Genomic DNA, 22324 nt, shown 5'->3' with positions numbered 1-22324 from the left:
CCAGCCCTCGTCGCTGCTAGCGAACAGCGTCTCTCCCCTACCCTGAATGACAGGGTGGGGGCGGGAACGAAACGGAGCTGCCGGCGTCCTAGGCCCAAAAAGCCGGGGACTAAATTTATAACCGCCGCCGCCGTAAAAGCGCGGACGGCGGATCCCCGGCGCACCACAAGTCACAGCAGCGCCGCCCGGTCCAGAGGGGGTCGGCGCTGCGTTCCCAAACACAAACAATCCCCCAGTAATCTGTAGGGACACCAACTCCACGTTGCGGTCCCCGGCGCACTACAACACCCAGCCAGCCCGGAGTGTGTCTGTGCCTGCCGGGGACACAGAGTACCTGTATGATGCAGGGCCTGTCCCTGATCGTACTCCTGCTCCGTCTCCATCAGGTTCTAATGGGACTGTGGATGGAGCCCGGCATCAGAGCTGAGAGGCCGGCAGGATCCCACTTCCACAGAGCCCTACAAGGGGATGTGGAAGGAAAACAGCATGTCAGGCTCCAGCCCTGTACCAGCAATAGGTACCTCAACCTTACAACACCATCCAGGGGTGAGAAGGGAGCATGCTGGGGACACTATATGTGTCCTCTTTTCTTCCATCCGAAACAGTCAGCAGCTACTGCTGACTAAAATCTGTGGAGCTATGCATGGAATGTCTGACCTCCTTCGCACACAAAGCTAAAAACTGGAGAACCGCTGATACCACGGGGGGGGTATAGCCAGAGGGGGAGGGGCCTTGCACTTTTAATGTAGTGCTTTGTGTGGCCTCCAGAGGGCAGTAGCTATACCCCAATCGTCTGGGTCTCCCAATAGAGCGCTGAAGAAATAATTTTTTTTAGGGACCACATCACATTTGAGGTGACTTTGAGAGACCGAGGTGACAGAAAATACCCAAAAGTGACCCCATTCTAAAAACTGCACCCCTCACTCTGCTCAAAACCACATCCAAAAAGTTTATTAACCCTTTAGGTGCTTCACAGGAACCAAAGCAATGTGGAAGGAAAAAATGAAAATTTTACTTTTTAACACAAAAATGTTACTTTAGCCATAAAATTTTCATTTTCACAAGGGAGAAAAGAGAAAGTGCACCCTACAATTTATTGTGCATTTTCTCCTGAGTACGCCGATACCCCATATGTGGTAAAAATCAATTGTTTGGGTGCACAGCGGAGCTCGGAAGGGAAGGAGCGCCATTTGAATTTTTGAACGCAAAATTAGCTGCACTCATTAGCGGACGCCATGTCGGGTTTGAAGACCCCCTGAGGTGCCTAAACAATGGAGCTCCCCCACAAGTGACCCCATTTTGGAAACTAGAGCCCTCAAATATTTTTTCTAGATGTTTGATGAGCACTTTGAACACCTGGGGGCTTCACAGAAGTTTATAACGTTGAGCCGTGAAAAGAAAAAAATTTTTTTTTACCACAAAACTGTTGCTTCAACTAGGTAGCTTTTTTTTTTTCACAAGGGTATTGGGAAAAAATGCAACATAAAATATATTGTCCATTTTCTCCTGAGTACGCAGATACCTCATATGTGGTGGAAATCAAATGTTTGGACACACGGCAGTGCTCGGAATGCAAGGAGCGCCATTTGAATTTTTGAACGCAAAATTAGCTGCACTAATTAGCGGACGCCATGTCGGGTTTGAAGACCCCCTGAGGTGCCTAAACAATGGAGCTCCCCCACAAGTGACCCCATTTTGGAAACTAGAGCCCTCAAATATTTTTTCTAGATGTTTGATGAGCACTTTGAACACCTGGGGGCTTCACAGAAGTTTATAACGTTGAGCCGTGAAAAGAAAAAAATTTTTTTTTACCACAAAACTGTTGCTTCAACTAGGTAGCTTTTTTTTTCACAAGGGTATTGGGAAAAAATGCAACATAAAATATATTGTCCATTTTCTCCTGAGTACGCAGATACCTCATATGTGGTGGAAATCAAATGTTTGGACACACGGCAGTGCTCGGAAGGCAAGGAGCGCCATTTAAATGCAAAATTAGCTGCACTCATTAGCGGACGCCATGTCAGGTTTGAAGACCCCCTGAGGTGCCTAAACAATGGAGCTCCCCCACAAGTGACCCCATTTTGGAAACTAGAGCCCTCAAATAATTTTTCTAGATGTTTGGTGAGCACTTTGAACACCTGGGGGCTTCACAGAAGTTTATAGCGTTGAGCCGTGAAAAGAAAAAAAAAATTTTTTACCACAAAACGGTTGCTTCAATTAGGTAGCTTTTTTTTTCACAAGGGTAACAGGAAAAAATGCACCATAAAATGTATTGTGCATTTTCTCCTGAGTACGCAGATACATCATATGTGGTGGAAAGTAATTGTTTGGGCGCATGGCGGGGCTCAGAAGAGAAGGAGCGCCATTTGACAGCAAAATTGGTTGGAATCATTAGCGGACGCCATGTCACGTTTGGAGACCCCCTATGGTGCCTAAACAGTGGAGCTCCCCCACAAGTGACACCATTTTGGAAACTAGAGCCCTCAAATAATTTTTCTAGATGTTTGGTGAGCACTTTGAACACCTGGGGGCTTCACAGAAGTTTATAGCGTTGAGCCGTGAAAAGAAAAAAATTTTTTTTACCACAAAACGGTTGCTTCAACTAGGTAGCTTTTTTTTTCACAAGGCTATCAGGAAAAAATGCACCATAAAACGTATTGTGCATTTTCTCCTGAGTACGCAGATACCTCATATGTGGTGGAAAGTAATTGTTTGGGCGCATGGCGGGGCTCAGAAGAGAAGGAGCGCCATTTGACTTTTCAAACGCACAGACGCAGTGCACTGATCGGTCGCTGCAGGACGCACGGTCGGATGCGATAAAAAAAGCGTCGGGGATACATAAAAAAAAAAGTCACGCCAAAAATTGACCATGGATGCAGATATGTTATGTGCATCCCTGATCAGCGCTCGGCGGGACGCACAGACGGATGCCATACAAAAATTGTCGCGAATACGGAAAAAAGTCACGCCAAAAATTGAGCAGGGATGCCGATCCGTTATCTGCATCCCTGATCAGCGCTCGGCGGGACGCACGGACGGATGCGATACAAAAAGCGTCGGGAATACGGAAAAAAGTCACGCCAAAAATTGAGCAGGGATGCCGATCCGTTATCTGCATCCCTGATCAGCGCTCGGCGGGACGCACGGTCGGACGCGATACAAAAAGCGTCGGGAATACGGAAAAAAGTCACGCCAAAAATTGAGCAGGGATGCCGATCCGTTATCTGCATCCCTGATCAGCGCTCGGCGGGACGCACGGACGGATGCCATACAAAAATTGTCGCGAATACGGAAAAAAGTCACGCCAAAAATTGAGCAGGGATGCCGATCCGTTATCTGCATCCCTGATCAGCGCTCGGCGGGACGCACGGACGGATGCCATACAAAAAGCGTCGGGAATACGGAAAAAAGTCACGCCAAAAATTGAGCAGGGATGCCGATCCGTTATCTGCATCCCTGATCAGCGCTCGGCGGGACGCACGGACGGATGCCATACAAAAATTGTCGCGAATACGGAAAAAAGTCACGCCAAAAATTGAGCAGGGATGCCGATCCGTTATCTGCATCCCTGATCAGCGCTCGGCGGGACGCACGGACGGACGCGATACAAAAAGCGTCGCGAATACGGAAAAAAGTCATGCCAAAAACTGACCACGGATGCAGATCCGTTATCTGCATCCCTGATCAGCGCTTGGCGGGACGCACGGACAGATGAAGTGTAAAAATGGACAAGATACAATAAAAAAAAAAAAAAAAAAAGTTATACTCACAGTACCAAGAGGATCACTGACCAGAAGAGTTGCAGAGGAACAAGAAGGCAGTGAGATAGACAGCTTTACACCAGCAGCAGGCAGGACGTTGGACAGATCAGCAGAAGGACCCAGATGGAGGCAGATGTGATCGGGCCAGTGAAGACCTCGGACGACCCGTGAAGGCAGGTAAGAGGACGTCGGGGGGGGCAGGGGGGGGGGGGGATGGGGAGAGGGGGGGGCAGATGGGGGGGGGTTAGAGGGAGAGCAGAGGGGGCGGAGAAGCAAAGGCAGAAGGAAGGAACCTTGGAAGCAGATGACAGAGGAGGCAGGCAGATCGCGTGGGGAGCAGATCGGGATGCCGGGGGGCAGATCGGGGCGTAGGGGGGCAGATCTGGGGGGGCACGGGCAGGGGCCTTCACGGGAGCGCGCAGGGGCCTTCACGGGAGCGCGCAGGGGCCATCGCCGGAGCACAATACTTACCTTTGGAGCTGGCGCGGTGACAGCAGAGGCGGCGTCTGCGGCGGCAGCAGCGGTGGCGTGGTACCAAAAGTACCAGCCACTCCACGCTGCAGCCATGTTGGGGGAGGGTCCCCAGAGCAGTACAGGCCTGGGGAGGGCGGCCACCGGCAGATCAGACCGCCCCACTGCACACTGATTGGAGCGATTGCGCGTCATAGCACGATCGCTCCAATCAGTGCTGCAGGGGCTGGGGGCGGCATGTTTGAGGTCCACCTATGATATGCTGCAGCAGCTGCGGCATCTCATAGCTGGATCTCACAGGATCGCACTAATTCGGGCATTATTTTTGCCGAAATTAGTGCGATCGATGTGGTTGGCGGTTCAGATTTGAACAGCCAATCACATCGATCGTCGATAGGGGGTGGCGATGCCACCCCCCCTGGGGTCAAGCAAAGGTCCCCTGCTGTAAGAAACAGCAGGGGACATCATTTGAAAGCCGTTGCTATGGCCACGGCAATCAAATGAAGTTTAGGCAGTAAAATTACGTCCCTGGTCGTTAAGTCACGTTAAAATAGGACGTAATTTTACTGCCCGCGGTCGTGAAGGGGTTAAGATTAGGATTACTTGGCGCTACTAGATTCTTCAAGTTTATATTCCTCCGGTAGATGATGGAGGGCTTAGGGGGGATCTGATCTCGAAGTAGCGGGTCACTCTGTAATATAAACCAGTATTTCTCTAGAAGTTTGTGAATTTGGATCCTGGATTTGCAAAAAGTAGTTACTAAACTCCATTTTCGTGGATTCAATTTATCTTCACTCTTTGTAATACTATGCTGTTTCTCTTGGATCTTTCGGATACAAAGGTCCTGAGTGAGTTGCTTAGTCTTACTAAAGGCATCCTCCAGAAGTTTAGATGGATAGCCTTTTTGTCTGAACCTTTTTCTCAGGAGATTGGATTCCTGCAGGAAATCATCATCACCGGTGCAGTTTTTTCTGACCCTCCAGTATTGCCCGTATGGAATATTGGTTATCCAACTAGGGAGGTGTCCACTGTCGAACCTCAAGTAGCTGTTGACATCTACTTGTTTGAAATGTGTCGAGGTGGACACCCCCCCATTTTCATCTAACCTCACCATCAGGTCCAAGAACTGGAGGGCACTGGAAGAAACCGCAGCGGTAAAGGTGAGACCCCAGGAATTGACATTGAGTTGAGAAATGAAGTGATTGGCTTGTAATAGAGATCCCCTCCAAATGAGGAGCAGGTCATCTATGAAGCGCCGGTAGTTTCTCCACATTCCGTTTTATATCCACCTGATGAAGATATTGTGTATATCGAAACGCGTTGTGGGTGATAGAAAACAATAAATTCTAAAAAAAATTAATCTAATACTGTGGCCTCCTTAGCGCTCTATCAGACCGTGCTTCTATACTTTACTATAACCAAATAAGGCACTGAGAGAACCAAGGCCCAACAGGGCAACAGGGTGGGTGCTGTGTCCCCCAATGATGGCTAAGAGAAAACAATTTTACGGTGAGTACACAAGAATCCGTTTTTCTCTGACACCTCATTGGGGGACACAGGACCATGGGACGTCCTAAAGCAGTCCATGGGTGGGAAAAATAAAAACACGACAACGCAACCCAAGGACTAGGAACCAGTCCCAGACAGCCTGGAGCACCTACTGAGAGAAGGTGCTCTACTGCCGTTTGCAGAATTGTCCTACCCAGATTTGCCTCAGCTGAAACCTGGGCATGGACTCTGAAATGCTTTGAAAACGTATGTAGGCTAGACCAGGTCGCAGCCTTACACACCTGTTCCACTGAAGCCTGATGCCGAATGGCCCACAAAGCGCCAACTGCTCGCGTGGAATGAGCCCGTAGCCCACTAGGAATGGGCTTGAGTTGCAAGCGGTAGACTTCCTGGATCGCAGAGCGAATCCAGCGAGCCAAAGTCGCCTTTGAAGTTGCCTGTCCCTTCTTAGGCCCCTCAGGAATGACGAACAAAGAGTCCGTTTTCCTAAAAGGGGCTGTCCTGGATATGTAATATCTGAGAGGTCTAACGAATGCAGAGACCTTTCCACCCTATGAACTGGGTGTGGACAAAAGGAAGGCAGAACAATGTCCTCGTTCAAATGAAACGGGGTAGGAACCTTTGGAAGAAAATCCGGAAGGGGGCGCAGAACCACCTTGTCCTGGTGTAAAATCAGAAAAAACTTGCGGCAAGCGAGTGCTGCTAGCTCCGAAACCCGTCTGATGGATGTAATTGCCACCAGGAACGTTACCTTCCAGGACAGAAAAGCAAGGGAGGATTCCTTGAGAGGTTCAAAGGGGGACCTCTGGAGACCGTCCAGAACGAGATTGAGGTCCCATGGTTCCAGCGGCTGTTTGTACGGGGGAACTAGATGGGAAACGCCCTGGAGGAAGGTCTTGACTTGCGGTTTTTGAGCCAGGCGGCATTGGTAGAAGATTGAGAGCGCTGAGACCTGCCCTTTAAGGGAACTGTGAGCCAACCTGCAGAAAATCGAGAATTCTGGGGATGGCCAGAGGCAGAGGCTGGACGTTAGTTTCCCTGCACCATGAAAGGAAGATTTTCCACGTACGGTGGTAAATGTGGGATGAAGCAGGCTTTCAGGCGCTGATCATGGTGAAGATAACCGCGGGGGAGAATCCTGCTCTTGTTAATACCCAGGTCTCAATGGCCATGCCGTCAGCTTCAGGGATCTGGAGTTCTGATGGGAAATGGGCCCTTGTGTCAGCAAGTCTGGGATGTCTGGAAGGCGCCATGGTACGTCTACGAGCATTTGTACTAATTTGGCAGACCAGGCGCGCCTGGGCCAGTCCGGTGCTATCAGTATCACCGGGACTCCCTCTGCTTTGATTTTCCTGATTACCTGCGGCAGCAGAGGTAGGGGTGGAAATATGTAAGGCAGGCGGAAGGGGAGCCAGGAGCAGACTAGAGCATCCGCGCCGATGGACTGCGGATCGCGTGACCTGGCTATGAACGCGGGTACCTTTGCGTTTAACCTTGAGGCCATTAGATCCACGTCTGGTGTACCCCAGCGAGTGCAGATGTGTAGGAACACTTCTGGGTGGAGAGAGCACTCTCTGGCGGCCAGGCCTTGGTGACTTAGAAGTCTGCTGCCCAGTTCTCTACTCCCGGTATGTGTACCGCTGATATCACTGACCCTGTCGATTCGGCCCAGCTGAGGATCCTGTGGGCTTCGAGATAAGCTGCCTTGCTGCAGGTATACCCCTTGGCGATTGATGTAGGTTACAGCTGTTGCATTGTCCGATTGGACTCGAATCTGATGACCCGCTAGCAGAGGGCAGAATGCCCTGAGCGCGAGGAAGATCGCACAGATTTCCAGGATGTTTATGGGTAGGGAAGACTCCTGGGGCGTCCAACGTCCTTGAGCAGTGTGGTGCCGGTACACTGCTCCCCAGCCTAGGAGGCTGGCGTCCGTGGTCAGGACCAGCCAGTTCGCTGGGAGAAAAAGATCTCCCCTTCGATAGGGATGAGGACCGAAGCCACCAGCGGAGTGCGTACCTGACTGAAGGCGTCAGGTGAAGATGTCTGTCCGGGGAGAAGGGGCTCTTGTCCCAGGCCACTAGAAGGGCTAGCTGCAGTGGGCGGAGGTGCAGTTGAGCAAAGGGTACTGCTTCCATAGCCGCCACCATCCTGCCGAGCACCTTCATGCTGAATCGATTGGAGCGAGACGGAGGACGTAGAAGGCAGCGTACCGCTCGTTGAAGAGCGATCGCCTTGTCCAGGGGGAGATAGATCAAGCCCCGACGGTTGTCCAGGGACATGCCCAGGAAGGTGAAGGATCGGGATGGGATCGGGGATGATTTGTCTAGATTCACTAGCCACCCTAAGCGGGATAGGGTGTCCACAGTGATCTGTACGTTGGTTGAGCAGTCGCGGAAGGTGGGGGCCTTGATGACTAAGGCGAGGAATTCCCCTTCAACCATGGATGCAATAATGGACCTTAGGGACTCCATTCTGAATTTCCGTACGTCCACGTTTGTTCAGATGTTTGAGGTCCAGGATGGGTCGCACTGACCCATCCTTTTTGGGGACCACAAAGAGGTTGGAATAAAAACCCCTGACCTTCACGTCGTCCGGGACATGTATTATCACTCCTGCTGTTTGGAGCGAGTGGATTGCTGAGAAAAAAACTTTACATCGTTTTCGAGTCTTTGGGGGGTTTGAGAGAAAGAACCGACTCGAGGGTCGGGTCCTGGTAACCGGAAGACACAAGGTCTCGCACCTATTTGTCATCTGAGGCTCCTACAATGAGTGTGTCTTCTGGGGCGCCGAAGGGGTCATGAGTGGAGAAAACGTGGTGGACGAGTCTCCCTAGTCCTGGACTGTTTCGGTCTAGGCTGCCATGACGAAGTGGGTTTCGGGAGAGCTGAGAAGGTCGGTCCCTGCGTAGTCCGCGGCTGGCGGCGGGGACAGCACGGGATGTCGACCAACCAATGAGTTCCGAAGGAACGGAACGAGGACTGTGGACGTCTGGTGAAGGTCGTCCTTGACTTTAGCTGGAGGAAGGAGGTACTCTTTCCTCCCGTGGCGTCAGAAAAGAGCTTGTCTAGACGTTCGCCAAACAACGGTCTGGAAAAAAGGGAAGGCCCGCGAGACACTTCTTGGAGGCAGAGTCTGCTCGCCATTGTCAGAGCCAGAGAGCTCTACGGATGGCTATGGTATTTGAGGCAGCAAACGCTGCGCAGGTAGCAGCGTCCATGGAGGCCTGCATGAGGTACTCCGCCGCAGCGGCAATTTTGAGCTGTTACCTCTGTGAAGGTATGAGGGAACTGGGATTCCTCAAGCGAAGTATTAAGGGATTCTGCCCAGACCAACATCGCCTTTGCGACCCACACAGAGGCAAAGGAGGGCGAGAGGGAGGAACCCGCAGCCTCAAAAAGCAGAGCGGGCGAGGAGCTCCACCTGTCTGTCTGTCGGGTCCTTGATGGAGGAACCATCGGGTAAAGACAGGAGCGTCTTTGTAGCAAGGCGGGAGACCGGGGGGGGTCGACCGAGGGCGGATCGGCCCAGCCCTTAGGGGCAGGTGAGGCAAAAGGGTACCGGGACTCCATGAGTTTTCGGTTACCGAAGCGCCTGTCAGGCTTCTCTCTTTGCTTTGTGAGGATATCCTGAAACTCTGGGTTATCAGCGAAAACCTTTTGGGGTTTCCTTGCCCTCTTAAAGGAGACCACATGGCCAGTGGTAGTGGATGGGGGATCCTCCACATTTGAATAAGGTACAGCAATCCCAAATATGATTATGTATAGCAGCAATAAAATTCAATCCTTTATTAGTATTGATTAAAAAGGAAAATCTATGTTCCTCTTGTTCCACAAATCAATTCAACAAGCCATCACCATGTGTAGTTGATTCTATGTACCCGATCTGTAGGTCATTGGACCATCAATACGGGATTAAACACAGTGGTGGCCACTAGATCAAAAAAACATAACAAAAAAACACAACACACATAAATGAAGTATTATTGCCAAGATCAAGGTCAGTGGTCCAAAAATAAACTCAGCAGAAAAAATTAATATACCTAAAAAAGTATGTCACAATTTCATATATACTGACAATGGTCAGACAACAAGACATATCAACATATATTAGGCATATATAAAAGGAATGGTCTCACCACAAAGTGTGGTGAGTGTGGTGAGACCATTCCTTTTATATATGCCTAATATATGTTGATATGTCTTGTTGTCTGACCATTGTCAGTATATATGAAATTGTGACATACTTTTTTTAGGTATATTAATTTTTTCTGCTGAGTTTATTTTTGGACCACTGTCCTTGATCTTGGCAATAATACTTCATTTATGTGTGTTGTGTTTTTTTGTTATGTTTTTTTGATCTAGTGGCCACCACTGTGTTTAATCCCGTATTGATGGTCCAATGACCTACAGATCGGGTACATAGAATCAACTACACATGGTGATGGCTTGTTGAATTGATTTGTGGAACAAGAGGAACATAGATTTTCCTTTTTAATCAATACTAATAAAGGATTGAATTTTATTGCTGCTATACGGGATCCTCCACATGCAGTGTTTGGTTGACTGCTGTTATAAGGGAGTCTATTGCAGTTTGATCATCTGGGTTAGGATGAAACCAAGGAATCCTCCTGGTACAAACAGCATTCTCGCTCCTCCAGCTCTTCAGAAGCCGTGGAGCGTGTGGGAGAGCCTGCCCTGTGTGCTCCCGAGGGAGAGTCATGGGGGCCGTGAGAGAGTGCTGGAGACACCCGGCCGGCTCTTTTCCTGATCCCTGCAACCGGTGAAGCATGTACCCGGATTACCTCAGAAGGATCCTCCATAGGGGTATCCTCAGGCTGCGTTCCGTCCAGGGGCCCAGAAGGGTGTGGAGGACGACATTGCATAGCCAGAACCAGGTTCTGTGACAGTTTTTCCATGGATTGGGACAGAAACTGTGCCCATTCCGGTGGGCTGGGAGCCCTAGGCTCTGGGCTGACGGTTGCAGCGGTGGTAGCGGGGGGGGGGTCTTGGGGGGCTATAGGGGCACAGGAACAACAGAGAGAAGAGGTATGTTTATGTGGTAGCTCAGCGTGGCAGGCAGTGCAGGCTGAATAGTAGACTATGTGAGCCTTAACGCTCTTAGTGCCCTTAGAATTCTGCATGTTCCTAATAGGAGTATGCCAGGAGGGGGAGCAATGGTCAGCAGAGCTACAAGTGAAGCAAGTACCTTACCAGAATCAGCCAATGGCCCTGCGTCCTCAGGAAGGAGTAAGCTCTGATTTGAGCTGTTACCTCTGTGTGGAGATCTTCGCACACTTTTTTGGGGGGGGGGGGCTTATCGCGGCCATGGGGGGGCAGGGCTTAGCGCTAAAAGAGCACCAAGAATAAGTCAGTGTGCCCCTCTGCTGTAGGTAGCAAAACAAACGGTGGGAAGAGAGCTTCTGTGACATCTCCCTCCAGTCAGCACACAGCTTGTCACTGAAGGATAATCTCTGCCGGCTTTTTGCAATCAGAGCCGCAGCTAGAGCAAATAAACAAAGCAAACAAAGCATAATCTCTGCTTTCTGCAATCAGAGCCGCAGTCTGTTCTCCCTTTGTCTGTGAAACCAGTCAGGAGGATCTCACCTTAAACACTGCTTCAGTCCAGGCAGTTTGAATTGCAGAGTCAGCCTGCTGTGTCCGGTCACACAGTGCAATAAATGTTCAACTCAGAGCCTGCAAAGAGGGGCTGAGGAATTGTGCTTCTGCCCTGGGCTCTGGAAAATCGGTGTCTGTGGGACCGTTGTCCAGTGAGATGCAGCCCAGGATCCAGCGTCGCAGGAGGGGGTACGTGGAGGCAACACTCCGCGTTCCCGCCCGTTGATGGTATTGGGAGATCGGTCCCAAAAGGAAACCGTCGCCCTCAAAAAATAACAAAACCTTGAAAGGATGTGCCTCCTACAGACACTAAGCTAAAACTGGGCTTGCCTGGCCCGGCCAGGGGGTGTATATTGCAGAGGAGGAGCTATGCTTTTGCATCTACTTAGTGTCCTCCTGAGGAAGTCACACGAAACACGTGTTGGGACTTGTCCCCATGTGTGTCCACATGCAAGGTGTTTTATCCTGGTAAGCTCCCTCATTTTAAGTGTAGTGCTGTGGTGATACTCATGGTTTACTGTCTTGCAGCATGCAGCCCTCTGACTCTGTTCAGTGTATGTAGTAAGGTGCTTTGCTGCAAACGGCTTTCTTACTTGTATATGTGATTTTCTCACTCAGCACTTTATCAGGGAGCAAGTATATACATTGTCTTGACATGTGGCCCCACATGGGGTGTTTTTCACCTTTTTGTGTCATTTTCCTGGTCATATTTCTTTGTACTTTTATATCCCATGTACTCTATGTTCAAATAAATTTCTATGTTCATTATAGAGCTTATTCCTGTTTATCTTTGTGATCATGGGATGTATGGATATATTTAGGCAAATTTAAAGACTCCGATTTGGACTGAGAAAAAAATCGCAGATGAGAGCTGAATCATTCACTAACATGTGTCCAATTCCAATGCGAGTTTTTCTCGCATTGCTCTACTGCGAGAAACTCGCAAGTGAGAAGCAGCCATAAGGGCAGGGACATTTGCCCACACCAATCCCAAACCCATATATTTTAAAGGGAACCTGTCAGCAGAAATGTCCCCTAAAACCTAACAGATTCCCCCTCTGCAGCTCCTGGGCTGCATTCTATAAAGGTCCCTGTTATGATTGTGCCCACTTTCTGACCGAAAAAAAGTGTTTATAAAGTTGTACCTTTTTGGCTTCTGATTCTGTAAATCTGTCACGGGGGCGGGCTGCCTGATGGCCGTTATTCTGCCCCCTGGTCCTGTATGCCGCCCCCATCGCTGATTTCAATACTTCTGGACGCCGCCCACTGCTCCAGCCATCCCCGCGCATGCCCAGTGCCCATCTCTCGGGGATGAGCACTGTGCCCAGCGTCACCGCTGGTGACGTGCACGCAGGGTTAAGATTATGGGCGGTGCTGTGATGTTTATTCCTAAGCAACCGCCCATAATCGCGGGACCGCGCTTTCCCCCTCGGCCTGCTTCTTTCTGCGCAAGCGCGCTGCTGCTGACCTCACTTCGCCTCCTTCCCATCTTGCCCCGAGGCAGGAAGCAGAAGCAGGCCGAGGGGGAAAGCGCGGTCCCGCGATTATGGGCGGTTGCTTAGGAATAAACATCACAGCACCGCCCATAATCTTAACCCTGCGTGCACGTCACCAGCGGTGACGCTGGGCACAGTGCTCATCCCCGAGAGATGGGCACTGGGCATGCGCGGGGATGGCTGGAGCAGTGGGCGGCGTCCAGAAGTATTGAAATCAGCGATGGGGGCGGCACACAGGACCAGGAGGCAGAATAACGGCCATCAGGCAGCCCGCCCCCGTGACAGATTTACAGAATCAGAAGCCAAAAAGGTACAACTTTATAAACACTTTTTTTCGGTCAGAAAGTGGGCACAATCATAACAGGGACCTTTATAGAATGCAGCCCAGGAGCTGCAGAGGGGGAATCTGTTAGGTTTTAGGGGACATTTCTGCTGACAGGTTCCCTTTAACTACTACAATAAGGCCATGTGCACACATTGAGTACTTGGTGAGGTTTTTTTACCTCAGTATTTTTTTTACAGATGAAGGGAATTTTGTTTACTTACCGTAAATTCCTTTTCTTCTAGCTCCAATTGGGAGACCCAGACAGTGGGTGTATAGCTACTGCCCTCTGGAGGCCGCACAAAGAACTACACTTAAAAGTGTAAGGCCCCTCCCCTTCTGGCTATACACCCTCCCGTAGGAGTACAGATTCCTCAGTTTTAGTACCAAAGCAAGAAGGAGGAAAGCCAATAACAGTTTCAAAAACAAATTCAATCCGATAACACGATCGGAGAACTTAAGAAACAACATGAACAACATGTGCACCCGAAAAAACGAAACCCTAAGAACAAATAGGGCGGGTGCTGGGTCTCCCAATTGGAGCTAGAAGAAAAGGAATTTACGGTAAGTAAACAAAATTCCCTTCTTCTTTTTCGCTCCTAATTGGGAGACCCAGACAGTGGGACGTCCAAAAGCAGTCCCTGGGTGGGTAAAAAGATACCACATGAACGGGCTGTCAGACAGCCTCTTCCTACAGGTGGGCCACCGCCGCCTGAAGGATCTGTCTACCTAGGCTGGCATCTGCCGAAGCGTAGGTATGCACTTGATAGTGTTTGGTAAATGTGTGCAGACTCGACCAGGTAGCCGCTTGGCACACTTGCTGAGCCGTAGCCTGATGCCGCAATGCCCAGGACACACCCACGGCTCTGGTAGAATGGGCCTTCAGTCCAGATGGAATCGGAAGCCCAGCAGAACGGTATGTGTGAAGAATTGGTTCCTTGATCCACCGCGCCAGGGTGGATTTGGAAGCTTGCGATCCCTTATGCTGACCAGCGACTAGGACAAAGAGCGCATCAGAACGGCGTAGAGCCGCCGTGCGAGAAATGTAAATCCTGAGTGCTCTCACCAGGTCCAACAGATGTAAACCCTTTTCAAATTGGTGAACTGGATGCGGACACAAAGATGGCAAAGTGATATCCTGATTGAGATGAAAGGAAGAAACCACCTTGGGAGAAAACTCTGGAATTGGACGCAGTACTACCTTGTCTTGGTGAAAACACCAGGAAGGGAGATTTGCAAGATAACGCCGCTAGCTCGGACACTCTTCGAAGAGACGTGACCGCTACAAGAAAAACTACCTTTTGTGAAAGCCGAGAAAGGGGAACCTCTTTCAAAGGCTCGAAAGGCGGCTTCTGGAGAGCAATGAGAACCTTGTTCAGATCCCAGGGTTCCAATGGCCGTCTGTAAGGAGGAACGATATGACAAACTCCTTGGAGAAACGTGCGTACTTTAGAAAGCCGTGCCAAGCGCTTCTGAAAGAATACGGATAGCGCGGAGACTTGACCCTTAAGAGAGCTAAGCGACAAACCTTTTTCCAACCCAGACTGCAGGAAGGAAAGAAAAATTGGCAATGCAAATGGCCAGGGAGAAAACCCTTGAGCCAAGCACCACGCTAAGAATATCTTCCACGTTCTTGGCCAATCTGGAGCGACGAGTATGGCTCGATGGCAGTCGGACCTGATTTTCCGGAGAACTCTGGGTAACAATGCTAGAGGTGGGAACACATAGGGGAGTCGGAATTGCGACCAATCCTGAACCAAGGCGTCTGCCGCCAGTGCTCGGTGATCGTGAGACCGTGCCATGAAAACTGGGACCTTGTTGTTGTGCCGTGACGCCATCAGATCGACGTCCGGCGTCCCCCAGAGGCAACAGATCTGCTGAAACACGTCCGGGTGAAGGGACCATTCTCCTGCGTCCATGCCCTGGCGACTGAGAAAGTCTGCTTCCCAGTTTTCCACGCCTGGGATGTGAACTGCGGATATGGTGGACGCTCTGCTTTCCACCCACGTCAAAATCCGTTGGACTTCTTGAAAAGCTTGGCGACTGCGTGTTCCCCCTTGGTGGTTGATGTACGCCACCGCCGTGGAATTGTCCGACTGAATCCGAATCTGCTTGCCTTCCAGCCATTGTTGGAAGGCTCGCAGGGCAAGATAGATTGCTCTGATTTCCAGAACATTGATCTGCAGGGTGGACTCTTCCAGAGTCCACATCCCCTGAGCCCTGTGGTGGAGATACACCGCTCCCCACCCTGATAGGCTCGCATCCGTCGTGACTACTGCCCAGGACGGGGGAAGGAACGACTTTCCCTGTGACAATGAGGTGGGGAGAAGCCACCAACGCAGAGAGTCCTTGGCAGTCTGAGAGAGGGAGACAGTCCTGTCGAGGGACGTCGATTTCCCGTCCCATTGGCGTAGAATGTCCCATTGTAGAGGGCGCAGATGAAACTGCGCGAACGGGACTGCCTCCATTGCTGCTACCATCTTTCCTAGGAAATGCATGAGGCGCCTCAGTGAGTGCGACTGGCTCTGAAGGAGAGATTGCACTCCAGTCCGTAGCGAGCACTGCTTGTCCAGTGGAAGCTTCACTATCGCTGAGAGAGTATGAAACTCCATGCCAAGATAAGTCAGAGATTGGGTCGGGGTTAGATGAGACTTTGGAAAGTTGATAATCCACCCGAAACTCTGGAGAGTGTCTAGTGCCACCTTCAGACTGTGTTGGCATGCCTCTTGAGAGGGTGCCTTTATAAGCAGGTCGTCTAGATACGGGATGACCGAGTGACCCTGCGAGTGCAGAACAGCTACTACTGCTGCCATGACTTTGGTGAAGACCCGGGGGGCTGTTGCCAGACCGAAAGGTAACGCTACGAACTGCAGGTGTTCGTCGTGTATGACGAAGCGTAGGAAACGCTGATGCTCTGGTGCGATCGGCACGTGGAGATACGCATCTTTGATATCTATTGATGCTAGAAAATCTCCTTGAGACATTGAGGCTATGACGGAGCGTAGGGATTCCATCCGGAACCTCCTGACTTTTACGTGTCTGTTGAGCAACTTTAGATCCAGGACGGGCCGATACGATCCGTCCTTTTTTGGGACCACAACAGATTGGAGTAAAAACCGTGACCTTGTTCCTGAAGAGGGACGGAGGTCACCACTCCTTCCGCCTTTAGAGCGGCCACCGCCTGGAACAGAGCATCGGCTCGGTCTGGTGGTGGAGAAGTTCTGAAGAAACGAGTTGGCGGACGAGAACTGAACTCTATCCTGTACCCGTGAGACAGAATATCCCTCACTCAACGGTCTTTGACGTGTGACAGCCAGATGTCGCCAAAGTGGGAAAGCCTCCCACCGACCGCGGGTGTGGGAATCGGAGACCGCAAGTCAGGAGGACGCCGTCTTGGCAACGGTTCCTCCGGCTGTCCTTTTTGGGCGTGACTGAGACCTCCAAGAATCTGAGCGTCTCTGGTCTTTTTGAGTCTTTTTTGACGAGGCGAATTGGGACCTGCCCGGTCCTCGAAAGGACCGATAACCAGACTGACCCTTCCTCTGTTGGGGTCTGTTTTGTCTGTGTTGCGGTAAGGATGAGTCCTTACCCTTGGAGTGTTTGATGATTTCATCCAAACGCTCTCCAAACAATCGGTCACGAGAAAAAGGCAAATTGGTTAAGCACTTCTTGGAATGAGAATCTGCTTTCCAATGTCTCAACCACAGGGCCCTACGCAAAACAACGGAGTTGGCTGACGCCACTGCCGTGCGGCTTGTAGCGTCAAGAACAGCATTAATCGCGTACGACGCGAATGCCGCCATTTGCGAGGTCAATGGTGCTACCTGCGGGGCAAATGCACGTGTGACGGAGTCAACTCGCGCAAGCCCGGCTGAGATAGCTTGGAGTGCCCATACGGCTGCAAAAGAAGGCGCTAATGACGCTCCAATCGCTTCATAGATGGATTTCAGCCAGAGCTCCATCTGCCTGTCAGTGGCATCTTTAAGTGCCGCTCCATCTTCAACTGCAACCAAGGATCTAGCTGCAAGCCTGGAAATTGGAGGATCCACTTTTGGACACTGGGTCCAACCCTTGACCACCTCAGGGGGAAAAGGATAGCGTGTATCTTTAAGCCGTTTAGGAAAACGCCTTTCAGGATAAGCGTGGGGTTTCTGGATTGCGTCTCTAAAGTCAGCGTGGTCCAGAAAAGTGCTTAAAGTACGCTTAGGGTATCTGAAATGGATTCTCTCGTGCTGCGAAGCTGACTCCTCCACAAGAGGAGCTGGTGGGGAAATGTTTAACATCTTATTGATGTTAAATATAAGATCATTAACTATGGCGTCACCATCTGGTGTATCTAGATTGAGAGCGGTCCCAGGATCAGAATCCTGATCAGTTACGTCCACCTCATCACCCATAGATTCATCTCGCTGGGATCCTGACCATTGAGATGAATGTGAAGGCCCGTCATAGCGAGCCCGCTTAGGCTGCCCGGGGCCATCGTCCGAGTCAGAGTCTTCACCCTGAGGTGTATATGCCCGTCCCGGAGCTTGGAGCTGAGGGGGACCAGGGGGCAATGATTGCACAGTGTCCGTGGCCTGAAGTACAGGCCTAGCTCGCAATGTGTCAAGAATTTGTGACATAGTGAGAGACATTCTGTCAGCAAAAGCTGCAAACTCAGTTCCTGTCACCTGGACAGCATTCACAGGTGGTACACCCTGGGTCACGTCCAGCAGAGGTCCCGACTGTGCAAGCGCCGCAGGGGCCGAGCACTGCACACAATGGGGGTCCGTGGAGCCTGCCGGTAGAAAAGTCCCACATGCGGTGCAGGAAGCATATAATGTCTGCGCCTTGGCACCCTTGCGTTTTACGGGCGACATGCTGCTGGCTCTCTGCAATGTGAGAGAGTCTATAGCCAAAGGGCGACCAGCGCTATGCAATACAAAGTATTTGTAGAAACAAAATACTAAGAATACTACTGGCACAAGAGGGGGTGAGCCCTGAGGGCTGCTTACCGCCCGCTGAATAGCGGGTAAGTGCAGAATTCCTTGTCTGGGTCTCCCCGGCTCCCCTCTGCAGCGCAGCGTGTCAGCAGGAATGGCTGCCGGCGTCTGTGGAGAGGGGCGGTCCGTGGGAGTTCCCAAACAAAAGTGCGGGAAACAGTGTCCCCTCTGTGCCGATTGTGAGGGCTGGAGTATGTAAAAACGACTCCAGCCCTCGGCGCTGATGCACTGGACCGATTCCTAGACGTGGCCAGCGTCCCGCCCCTCTCCTGACTGGCAGGTCCGGGGGCGGGAACGAACGGAAGCAGGCCGCAAAAGCCGGGGACTCGAGTTATCAGCGCGGCCGCCGTAAAAGCGCGGGCCGCGCTGAAGTCCCCGGCGCACCACAAGTGCCAGCCGCGCCGCAGTCCCAGCGGCCGGCGCGACCGATTCCAATAAGTGTGCCCGCTTCAGCGAAGCTGAATGAGGCCATGGCACAAGCGCCGTAGCGCTGCTGTCCCCCGGCGCACTACAACACCCAGCATGCTGCGGTGTGAGCGCCTGCACGGGGACACAGAGTACCTTGAGGAAGCAGGGCCATGTCCCTGATGTACTCCGCTCCATCCAGCATCTTCTCCAGGGGCTGTAGATGGAGCACGGTCTCAGTGCCTGGAGACCAGTAAATCCCACTTCACCCAGAGCCCTGTAAAAAGGGATGGGGAAGGAATCAGCATGTGGGCTCCTGCCGCCGTACCCGCAATGGGTACCTCAACCTTACAAACACCTCCGACATACAGTGGGGTGAGAAGGGAGCATGCTGGGAGCCCTGTATGGGCCCTCTTTTCTTCCATCCGACATAGTCAGCAGCTGCTGCTGACTAAAAACAATGGAGCTATGCGTGCGTGTCTGACCTCCTTGCGCACAAAGCTAAAACTGAGGAATCTGTACTCCTACGGGAGGGTGTATAGCCAGAAGGGGAGGGGCCTTACACTTTTAAGTGTAGTTCTTTGTGCGGCCTCCAGAGGGCAGTAGCTATACACCCACTGTCTGGGTCTCCCAATTAGGAGCGAAAAAGAAACGGAGGTAAAAAAACTCACCAAATGCTGAACGTGCAGACAATGCATTACAAATAATGAGGTAAAAAACTCACCAAATACTCAGTGTGTGCACATGGTCCAAGGCCTTGTGCACACGTTCAGTATTAGAGTTTTTGTTACCTTAGTATTTAAGGTATGTTCACATAGGGCGTTTTTGTAGTTTTTTTTCTTTGTGTTTTTTTTTATTTGGTTTAATGTTAATACATGCTAATAACAAGCTGCAGCTTTTGCTCAGATTTTGCTGCAGAAAAAACCCACCCTGTGTGAACAAAGCCTAAGGTCATGTGCACATGTTCAGTATTGGTGAGTTTTTACCTCAGTATTTGTAAGGCCTCGTGTACACGCTGAGAATTTGATGAGTTTTTTTACTTCAGTATTTGTTATCTATGTTCACATAGGGTGTTTTTGCTCAGTTTTTTTCATTTTTTTTTGGCAATAGTCTTATTTACAGATTAAAGTTGGACTGTTCAATACTATGCCTTAGTGTTTTTTTTTTTTTAGCTGAAGGGGATATTTATTAGATAAGTGGATGTTTTTTAGGTTATAGTTTCGCCAACTATTTTTCAGAAATGATGTTTCAGGTGTATGATGATTGACCCGTCACATGACCCGTGTGTAGGGATGGAGGGGCCCACAGGTCCTGAACAGCCCAGGGCCCTGGTTTCCCTTAATCCGCCCCTGTGCAGGACTAGGGTGTAGGTGGTAGTTAGGCTATGTGCGCACGTTGCGTACTGTCCCTGCAGAAATTTCTGCAGCGATTTGAACAGCATACGTGCGCTTCAAATCGCTGCAGAAACAGTCCGTAATGAAAAAAAAAAAGCCGATTCCATGCGCTCTGACTGCAGCCCCTCCCATAGACAGAGCGACGCATGCAGGCAAAGCGCAGGAAAGAAGTGACATGTCACTTCTTAGAACGCGCGCTTATTGAGCTTGTTAGGATAGAACAGGAACAGGTGCAAATAGTTGTAACCAGGGAGACAGAGAGGCAGGAGTGAGTATAGGAATATGAGGAAGGCAGGAAAGTGAGTCAGTGAGTGAAGCTGCAGAGGTCCAAGTGAGCGGACAGGGCCAGAAGGGAGAGCCTATCTGGGACGGAAGGAATTGTCCCATGTGTCGAGACCTCACCCTGCAGACGGGCTGTAGAGCATCCTTAAAATCGGTGGGACGTTGGGGTATGGAGACCGTCAGCAGAACCCTGAACTGGTCAGGAACTAGTAAGTCATCTGAGGGCCTGAGTGAGACACGGAAGCTGATAGGAAAGATTACGAGGAAGAAGCAGGTATTGGACTAGGCTGCTGGAAGGCAGAAGCCCAGAGCGAGTGCAAGCAAGTTAGAAATGCCCGAGAGAGCGGCGTCAGCATGAGAGGGGCTCTCTGTCTGAAGTAAAGAACTGATGAACTACAATAAACCTGTTCCTGAGTTGTTTCATAAAGAGACTTTTGTGTGTCAATGACTTGTGTGTGTCAATGATCCTCGTCATCTATGACAAGGATCAGCAGCGTAGATGGATATAACATTGGACATCATTGTAAGCGTCACACACTGCATCGGGAGCACAAAATAAGCACACACATGGAATGAAGCAGAAAAGCCAGTGACCCTCAGCCAGGATAGAGCTCCCCTCTTCATTATTGTTACTCTTTTGTTGACCTGGTTTATTTTGAGATTAAACATCAGAACCCCTGGTAATGTCAATGTTACTGCATGCTTCCCTGGTGCTGATAGCTTGCAGATCAGTGGGATCTTAAAGTTGGGACCCCCATCAATTATGACTAGGGGATTAGGAAGGGATTGGTGGGTACACATGTGCAACAACTCCTCTATTTTCTATGGGATGGAGATGGAGATATCAAAAGATCTGCACTCCTATCACTGGCAGTCCCATAGAGAATGGAGTGGTGGTCGCCCAGAGGACATTTCAGAGCCCTATACTCTGGATAGGTGGGTGACCTAACCAATCAGCAAGTTATCATCCATTCTCTTTAATGTCATTATCCCCGGTGGTGTTGTATACTGATGGATAATGTCATCAGGCCTGATAGTTAAATGTTACAAATAGGTTCATCAGTTTCCCTGGCTGCCTAGGGCAGTGAAGGGTGGGGGTGTCCACATTTTATAGCAATATTTCATGATCCCATTATTTGAAGCCTAGGACCTTCCAAGTTCTCCACTCTATATTTACATTCAGAGCTGCTAAAGATGTAATTAAAAAAGAGCAGAATTATAAATGCAGCCATAGAGATTGCATGAGGTTGGAACGTAATATCAGGCCCGGTCAATAGAATATAAACGTAGAGAAATACTTTGGCGTAGTGTTGGGGCTCTGTTGCATTGATCAATTCAGTAGCTAAATTTCTCTTGATTCATATGTTCATGGCAGTAATGCAGATTCCATTTTCACATTTTCATTCTTACATATAGCTATTGGATTTTTCATGTCAGTATTCACACAGCAGTTTCTGCTATTCCATGTATTCCCCTTACATAGTCACTGGTGTGCATACCTTATCTCCATATAGAATAGAATATAAAGTGGTTGACGGTGACCTAATCTGTCCATATACCATCCACTTTAGGTGAAGGCTCAGATGCCAGGTGACATTACTTCTCCATACACTGCAAGACGACTTCCTTCCCACTCATGGTCACCAGGAATTCATGGTCTTTTCTTTGATGCATTGAGTTCATTGGGTTTGTGCTGATTTTAGAGACCTGCCAAATAAAAGGGCACATAATTATCAGGATAGGATAACATATACCTGATAAACCCCCCTCTGTACCGTGTTTGCAGGTGGTAACTAACAAATGCGCCCAAATGTACAGAATAGTCTCACTTTTACTGCTGTAAATCCATTTGTTAATCCCTCAGTGCTACAGACATTTCTCCCTGCTTTTACAAAACACTTACCTTGTTCATTTTAGTTTAAATGTAACTGTAGGGGGACTTTTCTTTTCAAGGAGTATTTGTAACCGCTGATTACATTTACTGACTGATTGACAAAATATTATATATATATATATATATTACAGACCAAAAGTTTGGACACACCTCATTCAAAGATTTTTCTTTATTTTCATGACTCTAAAAATTG

At 50.0% G+C, this 22324-nt stretch overlaps 1 long non-coding RNA gene across 1 annotated transcript in view; it reads right to left on the bottom strand.

Annotated features, from left to right (window-relative positions):
* Positions 1–22324, bottom strand: part of LOC142293868 (uncharacterized) — a 90507-nt gene that overhangs the window by 35899 nt on the left and 32284 nt on the right. The window contains exon 4 of the long non-coding RNA XR_012751296.1: positions 21737–21944. This is a non-coding gene — a long non-coding RNA (uncharacterized LOC142293868). The remainder of the gene's footprint in view (positions 1–21736; positions 21945–22324) is intronic.

This window comes from Anomaloglossus baeobatrachus, chromosome 1 (assembly GCF_048569485.1).
Source record: "Anomaloglossus baeobatrachus isolate aAnoBae1 chromosome 1, aAnoBae1.hap1, whole genome shotgun sequence".
Taxonomy (NCBI): domain Eukaryota; kingdom Metazoa; phylum Chordata; class Amphibia; order Anura; family Aromobatidae; genus Anomaloglossus; species Anomaloglossus baeobatrachus.
This window is presented reverse-complemented; position numbering and strand designations above follow the sequence as displayed.